Source organism: Boleophthalmus pectinirostris, unplaced genomic scaffold (assembly GCF_026225935.1).
Source record: "Boleophthalmus pectinirostris isolate CB_2022bp ecotype Guang Dong unplaced genomic scaffold, ASM2622593v1 HiC_scaffold_11, whole genome shotgun sequence".
Lineage (NCBI taxonomy): Eukaryota > Metazoa > Chordata > Actinopteri > Gobiiformes > Gobiidae > Boleophthalmus > Boleophthalmus pectinirostris.
The window spans coordinates 22,223,535-22,236,034 of NW_026570994.1; positions in this window are offsets into that span (position 1 = coordinate 22,223,535).

Here is a 12,500-nt window from a genome sequence, read left to right on the forward strand (position 1 = left end):
AGTAGTAGTAGTAGTAGTAGTAGTAGTAGTAGTAGTAGTAGTAGTAGTAGTAGTAGTAGTAGTAGTAGTAGTAGTGTAGTAGTAGTAGTAGTAGTAGTAGTAGTAGTGTAGTAGTAGTTGTTGTTGTAGTAGTAGTTGTTGTTAGTAGTAGTAGTAGTAGTAGTAGTAGTAGTAGTAGTAGTTGTTGTAGTAGTAGTAGTAGTAGTAGTAGTAGTAGTAGTAGTAGTTAGTAGTAGCATTAGTAGTAGTAGTAGTAGTAGTAGTAGTAGTAGTAGTAGTAGTGTAGTTAGTAGTAGTAGTAGTAGTAGTAGTAGTAGTGTAGTAGTAGTAGTAGTAGTAGTAGTAGTAGTAGTAGTAGTAGTTGTTGTGTATAGTAGTAGTAGTAGTAGTGGTAGTAGTAGTAGTAGTAGTAGTAGTAGTAGTAGTAGTAGTAGTAGTAGTAGTAGTAGTAGTAGTAGTAGTAGTAGTAGTAGTAGTAGTAGTAGTAGTAGTAGTAGTAGTGTAGTAGTAGTAGTAGTAGTAGTAGTAGTAGTAGTAGTAGTGTAGTAGTAGTAGTTGTTGTAGTAGTAGTAGTAGTAGTAGTAGTAGTAGTAGTAGTAGTAGTAGTAGTAGTAGTAGTAGTAGTAGTAGTCAGTAGTAGTAGTAGTAGTAGTAGTAGTAGTAGTAGTAGTAGTAGTAGTAGTAGTAGTAGTAGTAGTAGTAGTAGTAGTAGTAGTAGTAGTAGTAGTAGTAGTAGTAGTAGTAGTAGTAGTAGTAGTAGTAGTAGTAGAGTAGTAGTAGTAGTAGTAGTAGTAGTAGTAGTAGTAGTAGTAGTAGTAGTAGTAGTAGGTAGTAGTAGTAGTAGTAGTAGTAGTAGTAGTAGTAGTAGTAGTAGTAGTAGTAGTAGTAGTAGTAGTAGTAGTAGTAGTAGTAGTAGTAGTAGTAGTAGTAGTGTAGTAGTAGTAGTAGTAGTAGTAGTAGTAGTAGTAGTAGTAGTAGTAGTAGTAGTAGTAGTAGTAGTAGTAGTAGTAGTAGTAGTAGTAGTAGTAGTAGTAGTAGTAGTAGTAGTAGTAGTAGTAGTAGTAGTAGTAGTAGTAGTAGTAGTAGTAGTAGTAGTAGTAGTAGTAGTAGTAGTAGTAGTAGTAGTAGTGGTAGTAGTAGTAGTAGTAGTAGTAGTAGTAGTAGTAGTAGTAGTAGTAGTAGTAGTAGTAGTACACCAACACCTTTATGTAACAGAGGTTGTTTCTTTTGACCTATTAATTATTATTTAATTAATTCATCATTGTGTTTATCTGTCGCCTTTCAAGACGCCCAGAGACACTTTCACTCAGACTCAGTGAAGGTCAGATACTGTTGTAGCCACAGCTGCCCTGGGACAGACTGACGAAGCGCGGCTGCTCATCTGCACCATCGGCCCCTCTAACCATCACCAACACACACACACACACACACACACACACACACACACACACACACACACCAGTTTAATACGAGGCAATGTTAGGGAAGTGTCTTGCCTAAGGACACAATGACTCCTGATGTTCCCAGTGTCTCCATCCAAGTCCAGACCAGACCCGGACCAGACCCAGACCCGACCCGGACCAGACCAGACCACACCGACCCGGACCAGACCAGACCAGACCCGGACCAGACCAGACCCGACCCCCAGACCCGGACAGACCCGGACCAGACAGACCAGACGACCCGACCAGACCCAGACCAGACCCGGACCAGGACCCAGACCCGACCCCCAGACCAGACCGACCACCCGGACCAGACCCAGACCAGACCCAGACCTCTGACCAGGCTCAAGTTCTGGATCATGTAGAAAACTGTTTTTTACTCCGATTTATAATGAAAGTTCACGGGATGTGTTCAGTGTAAAAGAGAAAACACAGACTGGTGCACTGAGTCTGAGCAGAGAGCGCGGGTGAGGGGGGTGGGTGGGGGTAAGTGGGTGGGGGTGGGTGAGGGTGGGTGGGGGGTGGGTGGGGTGGTGGGTGCCAGCGCCTGAGTCCCGGTCCTGTCCTTGTATGGACCGGACCCGGAGCCGAGTCTCGGTCTGTAACCAAAACAAAACACAGAGGTTTAATCCAGACTCATTGTGTTTGGACTCGGACACAAACGCACAATGAACACACACTGAACACACACAAACACACACTGAACACACACAAACACAACACACACAAACACACACTGAACACACACAAACACACACTGAACACACCAAACACACTGACACACACAACACACACTGAACACACACACACACTGAACACACACACAAACACACACACACACAAACACACACTGACACACACACACACTGACCACAACAAACACACACTGAACACACACACACACACACACACAAACACACACTGAACACACACAAACACACACAAACACACACTGAACACACACAAACACACACTGAACACACCAAACACACTGAACACACACAACACACACTGAACACACACAAACACACACTGAACACACAAACACACACTGAACACACACAAACACACACTGAACACACACACACACACACTGAACACACACAACACACACACAACACAAACACACTGACACACACAAACACACACTGAACACACACAAACACACTGAAACACACAACACACACTGAACACACACACAAACACACTGAACACACACACACACACTGAACACACACAAACACACTGAACACACACAACACACACTGAACACACACACACACAACACACACAAACACACTGAACACACACACAAACACACTGAACACACACAACACACACACTGAACACACACAAACACAAAAACACACACACCAAACACACACTGAACACACACTGAAAACACACACTGACACACACACAAACACACACTGACACACACAAACACACTGAACACACACAAACACACACAAAAAACACACACTGCACACACAACACACACTCACAAACACACACTGAACACACACAAACACACACTGAACACACACAAACACAACACACGAACACACACACACACACACACTGAACAACACACAACACACTGAACAACACACAAACACACTGAACACACACAAACACACACTGAAAACACAACACACACTGAACACACACAAACACACACTGAACACACACACACAGCACACAAACACACACACACACACACTGAAACACCAACAACACCACCACACACACCAAACACACACTGACACACACAACACTGAACACACACAAACACACACTGACACACACAAACACACACTGACACACACACACACACACTGAACACACACAAACACACACTGACAACCAACAACACACTGAACACACACAACACACAACACACACAAAAACACAACACTGACACACACAACACACTGAACAAACACAACACAAACACACACTGAACACCACAAACACACTGAAACAAACACACACTGAACACACAAACAACACACTGAACACCACACACACACACACACAGCACTGAACACACAAACACACTGAACACACAAACACACACTGACACACACACACAAAACACACTGAACACACACAAACAACACTGAAACACACACAAACACACTGAACACACACAAACCACACTGAACACAACACACAACTGAAACACACACACACACACACAAACACACTGACACACACAACACACACACAAACACACAAACACACAAACACACTGAACACACACAACACACCTGAACACACACAACACACACACACACAAACACACTGAACACACACTGAAACAACACACTGAACACACACTGAACACACACAACACACACACTGAACACACAAACACACACTGAAACACACACTGAACACACACACACACACACACACACACACACTGAAACACACAAACACACTGAACACACACACAACACACACAAACACACTGAAACACACACAAACACACTGAACACACACAACACACTGAACACACACAAACACACACTGAACACAAACACACACAACACACACTGAACAACACACAACACACTGAACACACACAAACACACACTGAACAACACACACAAACACACTGACACACACACAACACACACACACAACACACTGAACACACACAACACACACACAACAAACACACTGACACAACACAAACACACTGAACACACAAACAACAAGACAACACACACTGAACACACACTGAACACAACACACACACACACACAAACACACTGAACACACACAAACACACTGAACACACACAACACACACTGAACACACACAAACACATGACACACACACAACACACTGACACACACAAACACACTGAACACACACACACACTGAACACACACAACACACACTGAACACACACACACACACAAACACACAAACACACACACACACTGAACACACAAACACACACTGAACACACACAAACACACTGAACACACACACACACACACAAACACACTGAACACACAAACACACTGAACACACACACAAACACACTGAACACACACAAACACACACTGAACACACACAAACACACACAAACACACTGAACACACACAAACACACACTGAACACACACAAACACACTGAAACACACACACAACACACACACAAACACACTGAAACACACACACACACAAACACACACTGAACACACACAAACACACAACACACACACACACACACACACTGACACACACACAACACAAACACACTGAACACACACAAACACACACTGAACACACACAAACACACACTGAACACACACAAACACACACAACAACACACACTGAACACACACAAACACACACCACACACAACACACACAAACACACACTGACACACACACACACACACACACACACACACTGAACACACACAAACACACTGACACACACACACACACACACACTGAACACACACAAACACACTGAACACACACAAACACACACTGACACACACAAACACACACTGAACACACACTGAACACACAAACACACACTGAACACACACAAACACACACTGAACACACACAAACACACTGAACACACAAACGCACACTGAACACACACTGAATATATTGTATACAACTACTGTTACTACTTCTACTATTTCTACTACTACTACTATTGTACCTTACCTTGAACCTTTCTATAGTAGTATGTAGTAGTACAGTATATAGTAGTTATAGTACAGTATAATATACTGTACTACTACCACTATATACTGAGTATATAGCGGTTGTAGTACAGTATATAGTATTAGTAGTAGCAGTAGTATATAGTAGTAGTAGAAGTACAGTATATAATAATAGTAGTCGTACTGTATAGTGTTGTGCTCCAGGTGAGTCCTGTGAAGTAGTAGTATTATATAGTAGTATTAGTAGTAGTAGTAATATAGTATATAGTAGTAGTAGTATTTAGTATTAGTATAGTCTTTAGTCGTAGTAGTAGTATATAGTAGTAGTATAGTTTATAGTAGTGTTGTGCTCCTCCAGGTGCGTTCTGTAAAGTACTACAGTATATAGTTGTAGTAATAGTAGTATGCAGTTGTAGTAGTATAGTAGTATACTGTAGTGTTGTGCTCCAAGTGAGTCCTGTGAAGTAGTAGTAGTATACAGTAGTAGTAATAGTAATAGTAGTATATAATAATAGTAGTAGTATACTGTAGTGTTGTCCTCCAGGTGAGTGGTGTGAAGTAGTAGTAGTAGTAGTAGTAGTATATAGTAGTAGTAGTAGTGATATACAACAGTAGTAGTATAGTGTGTTCCAGGTGTGTGTTGTGAAGCCCGCGGTGGCGCCCTCTGCTGGTGAACACAGGTAAAAGTTGAAGTACATGAAGGTCAAATCCTGGATCCCAAACGTCACGTGTCTGACTCCAGAACGACGACGATGATGATCCAATAACGACGACGACGTTTACGATTCTGTTAACGACGCGATCGCTCAAAGTGACAACAAAACACAAACACACACTCATCTGGAAATCAGTCCTGTTGAAGTCCTGGTTTAGATCTCACGCAGTCCTGGTTTAGACCTGGTTTAGATCTCACGCAGTCCTGGTTTAGACCTGGTTTAGTCCAAGTTCAGACCTAGAATTTTTAGTTTTTTTTTATTCTTTTTTTTTTTTTTTATAGTACTTAAAGGTAAAAAATAGAGCCCGACCGATATATCGGCTGGCCGATATTATCGGCTAATACGGGCACCTGGAGACATATCGGCTATCGGCCGATATGCTTGCTGATATGAGCCGATATGTCACGTGGGCATGTTATACCTCGTTATAAAGCTTAGACTCTCTACATTCTGTTCATTTAATCCAATTTACAGACAGATAAATGTCCTAATATGTGGCTCTGCGTCAGTATTTATCTGTGGTGTAACTTGTCTGTGTCTGTGTCCGTACTGTCCCTGAACACACCACAGAGTGACGTCACTTCACTCGCGTGTGTTTGTTTACACCCGCAGACGTGCGCAACACTGAGATTATTTTCTTTTTTCGGACAATCGGTTTGAGTCTGGATTAAAAGGACATTTATTAGTTCAGACTTGTGATGTGGGAGGAGCCTGTGTGATGTGGGAGGAGCCTGTGTGAGCGGTGAGTGTTGGAAATACATCGACTTTGAAGCTAGTTTAGGTTTTGTTAGCGGATTAGCTGCTGTAGCTCCTGCACATAAACAGACTGTTTTCTATTGGTCTATTGTAAAGTGTTTATATTGGCCGTATATTTGTTACTGGACCAGTATTGATATGTAAATGAGCTGTGAATAGACGTGTGAATGATCCACATTTATGCATATAATTAATTACCGCGGTGCGCACGGCTAAAAGCTAATAGCGGTAGTTTATTTACTAGCTAGGAGTTATGTGTCGCGATCGAAGCGGCTCTTAGCGCGAACAAGCGGGAGCATGTTTCTTATTGGGAGCCGTGTTTTCTCTTTTTCTCACTTTTTCTCTTCATGTCGCATGTCGACCCGTAGTTTGACAGCAGCAGCGGCTGAAAACGAAACTTTCAGAAATCTGCGTGTGCATAGGATTAAAAAAAAGTGCATATTTGGCTGCAGTTCAGCATAAAATGAATAAACCAGGACTAAACTTGGGCCCGAGTGCAGGAGAGAGATAGAAACCGAGTCCCGACACTCAGTCCTGGTTCAGTTTCTGGTTTAGTCCTGTTTGCAACAAAACCAATCTCAAGAGTCGCTTGGGAGCCGAAAGAGCCAGCTGCTTTAGTGAGCCGAGCCAAAAGAGCCGGTTCTACAAAAAAAACAAAAAAAACTGGAATCCCCATCACTAGTAGCTAGAATGTGATGCAAAAATGCCATTAGGCCAAACTACTGTCTGTAAATATGATGTAAAGAGTCAAAATAACAATAAATGTTGCCTAAATAAACCCAATTTAGAATCAACTAGAGCCAAACCTAAGTTTTTTAATCAATTCAAGATTTACAGTGAATTTTTACATCACTAAATATATCGGTGATTATATCGGCAGCGCCAACTCCCATTATATCGGTTTTATATCAGCCACAACAAAATCCATATCGGTCGGGCTCTAGTAAAAAATGACTCCTGTGAGCTACAACTACTACTACTACTACTACTACTACTACTACTACTACTACTACTACTACTACTACTACTACTACTACTACTACTACTACTACTACTACTACTACTACTACTATTACTATTATTGCAACTCCTTCTCCTCCAACTACTACTACTACTACTATTATTACTACTGGTACTTCTGCTACTACTACGACTTCTCCTCCTCCTCCTACTACTACTACTCCAATTATTAATACTACTATTACTTCATTAATATTTTGAACATTTAAACAACAATTACAAGTGCATCTAAACTTCCTGCACATTTGAAAAAGGCCTCAAAATAACCGTATAAAAGTACAAATATATAAAAACATAAAAGTATGAGTATAAAAACGTAACTGTATAAAAATATAATTGTAAAAAAAATATATAAAAGTATAAAAAATATAACTGTATAAACATATAGAAATATAAAAATCTAAAAGTGTAAGTGTGTTCTTGTGGCGCTCACACAGTTGAGGCTCGTTTGACCTCGGGCTGCGTCCAAATGCACAAAGTGATGCATTAAAGGAAGTAGGACACACTCGTCTCCTTTACGCTCATTGAGTCTGGACAAAAGTGCTGTGGTGCCTTCGCTGACCCTCCCCCGTGCGTAAAGCTCACGCTCGGCCCCGGGATGAGGCCGGAGTCACGTTCAGGGCCAGTGGGACGTTTCACGCTCGTGTTAAAGCCCCGGGAAACACGACATGTGTCACTTCAAACGCCACGCAAAAACACAGACCACGCCCCCCAGGAACAGACCACACCCCCAGAAAAAGACCACGCCCACCAGGAACACAGACCCCGCCCCCAGAGGCAGAAATCACGCCCACAAGAACAGAAACCACGCCTCCAGGAACAGAGACCACGCCCATAGGAACAGAGACCACGCCCCCAGGAACAGATACAGACCCCCCGGGGATTGATCACACCAACATGTTTGTACACAAAACACAAATGGAGGGAGAGAAGGAGGGAGAGGAGAGAGGGAGGAAGAGAGAGAGGTCTGTTATTGTGATAAAGGATAAATTACATGACAAACACATTTTAAAGGTGTAATATGTAACTTTTCTGGTGGGGGTTAGTCACACTGCTGGTCTTAATATCTCTCTCTCTCTCTCTCTCTCTCTATCTATCTGTCTATTTCTGTCTCTCTCTTTCTCTCTAAGACTGTCTATCTCTGTCTCCCCCTCTCTTTCTTTCTCTCTCTCTCCTCTCTCTTTATTCTCTCTCTCTCTTCTCTCTCTCTCTCTCTCCTCTCTCTCTCTCTCTTCTCTCTCTCTCTTCTCTCTCTCTCTCTCTCTCTCTCTCTCCTCTCTTTCTCTTCTCCTCTCTCTCTTTATTTCTCTCCTCTCTTTCTCTCTCTCCTCTCTCTCTTTCTCTCTCTCCTCCCTCTCTCTCTCTCCTCTCTGTCTCTTTCTCTTCTCCCTCTCTCTCTCTTCCTCTCCTCTCTCTTTCTCTCTCTCCTCTCTCTTTATTTCTCTCTTTCTTTATTTCTCTCTCCTCTCTCTCTCTCTCTCTCTCCACCCTCTCTCCCTCTTTCTCTCTCTATCTCTGTTTCTCTCTCTCTCTCTCTCTCTCTCTCTCTCTCTCTCTCTCCTCTCTCTCTTTCTCTCTCTCTCTCTCTCTCTCTCCTCTCTCTCTCTTCTCTCTTCTCTCTCTCTCTTTCTCTCTCTCCTCTCTCTCTTCTCTCTCTCTCTCTTCCTCTCTCTTTCTCTCTCTCTCTTTATTTCTCTCCTCTCTCTTTTTCTCTCTCTCTCTCTCTCTCTCTCCACCCTCTCTCTCTATCTGTTTCTCTCTCTCCTCTCCCTTCATCTCTCTCCTCTCTCTCTCTTTTTCTCTCTCCTCCCTCTCTCTCTATGTCTGTTTCTCTCTCTCTCTGTTTCTGTCTTTCTCTTCTCTCTCTGTTTCTCTCTCTCCTCTCCCTTCATCTCTCTCCTCTCTCTCTCTCTTCTCCCTCTTTCTCTCTCTATCTCTGTTTCTCTCTCTCCTCTCCCTTCATCTCTCTCCTCTCTTTCTCTTTCTTCTCTCTCCCCCCTCTATCTTCTCTCCTCTCTTTCTCTTTCTCTCTCTCCTCTCTCTCTTTATCTCTCTTTATTTCTCTCCTCTCTCTTCTCTCTTCTTCTCTCCTCTCTCTCTCTCTCCTCTCTCTCTCTTTCTCTCTCTCTCTCTTCTCTCTCTCTCTCTCTCTCTCTCTCTCTCTCTCTCTCTCTCTCTCTGTCTTTCTCGGTCTGTGTGAGACTCAGTTTGAGTTTGGTTGATATTTGGAGCCGTGTTACATCACCTGTTCTTAAGTTTAACAATATTTACGTATTTTTTTCCCCCTGATGTATTTTGTAAAAACGTCACACACTCTGCCTCAGGACACACACACACACACACACACACACACACACACACACACACACACACACACACACACACACACACACATTCAGGTCAGAGAAAGTCAACAGCAGATCTGGACCAGAGCGTTTTACTCCAGAAGATAATGGATGAATGTATCTGCAGCGTCGATGGATTAAGGATAAAACTGCACTTTGTAACTTTTCAAATGGGGGGGTTCACTACCTGCTGGTCCGTGGCATGTTCCAGAGAATGGCCCCGCTCTCACACACACATCGTGATTAAACCTGAGGCCCTCCCGCTCTCGCCGACACGTCCCGATTCTGACAAATGTGTTAAGCAGAAACTCTCCATCTGCTCGTCCTCCTCCTGCTGCTGAAGCTCTGAGCTCTGCCCTCTGCTCTACACAACAACACAACAACAACACAAACAACAACACAACAACAACACAACAATACAACAGAGACAACAACACAACACAACACAACACAGACAATACATCAGTGTTGTGTTCTGTGAAAGGGCCAATATTACACAGTTTTCTTTAAATCTCTGTTCTAATGTCGTTTCTTCATCACAAACAGACCTGGAATTGTGTTTTGTTTTATTCACATGTTTAACACACAAACCTGCACATTTAGGCTTTAGGAGTTCTTCTCTAAAACACCTTGTGATGTCACACTGTGGTATTACAGGAAGTGCTCCACTGTGTTTTTAAACTCCACTCCACACACCTTCACTAGAATCACGTGGATCATTTCAGACGTGGAATTGTCAAATCTGAAGGAACCAGTTGGGCCAAGTTCATGAAATTTTAAATGTAAATGTATTGTTTTACTTTGCCTGGAATGTCCCACAGTATGGAATTAAATATATCTATCTCCATGCCAACAAGCAGAAGCTACCACCAGACCAAGTCACGTGTCAGATCTGTGGAGAAGTGCAAGTATATATTTTTTTTATTAATAAACAAAACTGCCCTGTTCAGTTTATAATGACAACTGGTAAAAATTAAACTTAGAAATGTGTGTAAAAGTAAAAAAGGAAACTGGAATTGAATGTAAGCTTGCTAAACAAATAATAATAATAAGTAAATAAATGGCGCCATCTGCTGTTCGATAAAGCAAACTACAACATGGGAATATTGTAAGAGTCAGTGGAGCTGAACAGTGACCGGCCGCTCTGTTTCTTATTTAATTTTCCACTGACATTGTTAAAAAATCTACTACTAAGAGTTCAGAGACACTGCAGCGTCCGAAAAACAGATTTAAAACTCAAGATTCTGTGAAATGTTTGAAGAACTTTCACTTTTAAATAACAGCGGAGACTCAATGTTTACGTTTGTAAATGTAAACATAAAGAGACTAAACCCGGACTAAACCAGGACTAAACCAGGACTAACCAGGACTAACCCAGGACTAACCCAGGACTAACCCAGGACTAAACCCAAGACTAAACCAGGATTAACCCAGGACTAACCCAGGACTAAACCAGGACTAACCAGGACTAACCCAGGACTTAAACCCAGGACTAAACCCGGACTAAACCCAGGATTAACCCAGGACTAAACCCAGGACTAAACCCGGACTAAACCAGGACTAAACCAACTAAAGGACTAAACCAGGATTAAACCAGGACCAGGAACCAGGACTAAACCAAGACTAAACCCAGGACTAAACCAGGACCTAAACCAGGACTAAACCCAGGACTAAACCCGGACTAAACCAGGACTAAACCGGACTAAAGGACTAAACCAGACTAAACCAGGACTAAACCAGGACTAAACCAGGACTAAAACCAGGACTAAAACCAGGACTAAAACCAGGACTAAACCAAGACTAAACCCGGACTAAACCAGGACTAAACCAGGACTAAACCAGGAGGACTAAACCAGGACTAAACCAGGACTAAACCAGGACTGACTAAACCAGGACTAAAAACCAGGACTAAACCAGGACTAAACCAGGACTAAACCAGGACTTAAAACCAGGACTAAAACCAGGACTAAACCAGGACTAAACCAGGACTAAACCAGGACTAAACCAGGTCTAAACCAGGACTAAACCAGGACTAAACCAAGACTAAACCAGGACTAAACCAGGACTAAACCAGGACTAAACCAGGACTGAACCAGACCGGAACCAGACTGGGACTGGGACCAGGACGAGGACTGAGACCAGGACCAGACCAGGACCAGACCGAGACAATTCCAGAGGCTGAAATGATCCAAATGATTCTAGTTTAGGTGTGTGTAGTTTAAAAACACAGTGGAGCACTTCCTGTTCCACCACGTGACATCACGAGGTGGCACAGACCAGAGCGTTTCCAGGTTACGAGACGAACTTTAGACAGAACTCACTTTGCTCCATTCGCCAAAACTGCAGAATCATGGTGCATTGGCAGAAAATTATGATCTGGTTTTAAAGCCAATGCGGAACTTTTCACCCAACACACGTTTGGACGCAGAAAAGTGACTGAAGTTTCCTTTTTAAAACTGTGCCGGGAAACTTTGGGCATATTTTGTAAACTTTTTAGTATTTTTAAATGTGTGTGATCG